At 60.3% G+C, this 741-nt stretch overlaps 1 protein-coding gene across 1 annotated transcript in view; it reads left to right on the forward strand.

Moving 5' to 3' along the window:
• The window catches only part of LARS (leucyl-tRNA synthetase), a gene marked incomplete at its 5' end in the record, with an annotated part of 17,516 nt that overhangs the window by 16,367 nt on the left and 408 nt on the right, over window positions 1-741 (forward strand). The gene's annotated exons all lie outside the window — the stretch shown is intronic.

Genomic DNA, 741 nt, shown 5'->3' on the forward strand with positions numbered 1-741 from the left:
CCTGCGCCTCTGCCTTTGGACCGCCACAAAGAGCCGCTGAGGAGCGGGTGGGTTGGGAAGGTTTCCTTAACTTCCAGGTTTCTTAGTTCCAAGAAGCAGGATTACGGCCACCAACGTAACACGTTGGCGCAGCGGCAGCCGCGTAACCCGAGCAGGTAAAAAAGCCCATCGGAATGGCAGCGCTTAACCACTGCTTCCGTATTTGCTCGTGGCCCTGTGGGTTTTCTCCTCCAGCAGCTGGCCGGAGGGCCAAGGCTTCCCCACGGGTGCTTGGGAGAGCCGGTTTGTGACGTAAAAAAGCCCATCGGAATGTCAGCGCTTAACCACTGCTTCCGTATTTGCTCGTGGCCCTGTGGGTTTTCTCCTCCAGCAGCTGGCCGGAGGGCCAAGGCTTCCCCACGGGTGCTTGGGAGAGCCGGTTTGTGACGGCGTGCACGTGCCGCTCGTTCCCTGCCGCGCGGGGCGCTGAGACAGCGGCGACAGTCCGTCCCAGAGGGTTGGCCAAACCGGTGGTCAGGGCTTTGTTGGCTTCCAGGAGATGTCGCTTCTTCCCTGGCTGTGCTCATCCCCTCCCGCTACGAGCCGGCGACGGGATAAAGAGGATTTCCCACATTATTCATGGAATTGTGGCCTTCCTGCTTAGAAAGGGAACGTGTTTAACCGAGCTGCTTTCCGAAGCGCATCCGCGCGCAGCCCCGCACAGCAGGGTTATTCCTGCTCTTCCTGGCTCGGCTGCTCCCT

Source organism: Eurypyga helias, unplaced genomic scaffold (genome assembly GCF_000690775.1).
Source record: "Eurypyga helias isolate BGI_N326 unplaced genomic scaffold, ASM69077v1 scaffold38839, whole genome shotgun sequence".
In the NCBI taxonomy this organism is placed as follows: domain Eukaryota; kingdom Metazoa; phylum Chordata; class Aves; order Eurypygiformes; family Eurypygidae; genus Eurypyga; species Eurypyga helias.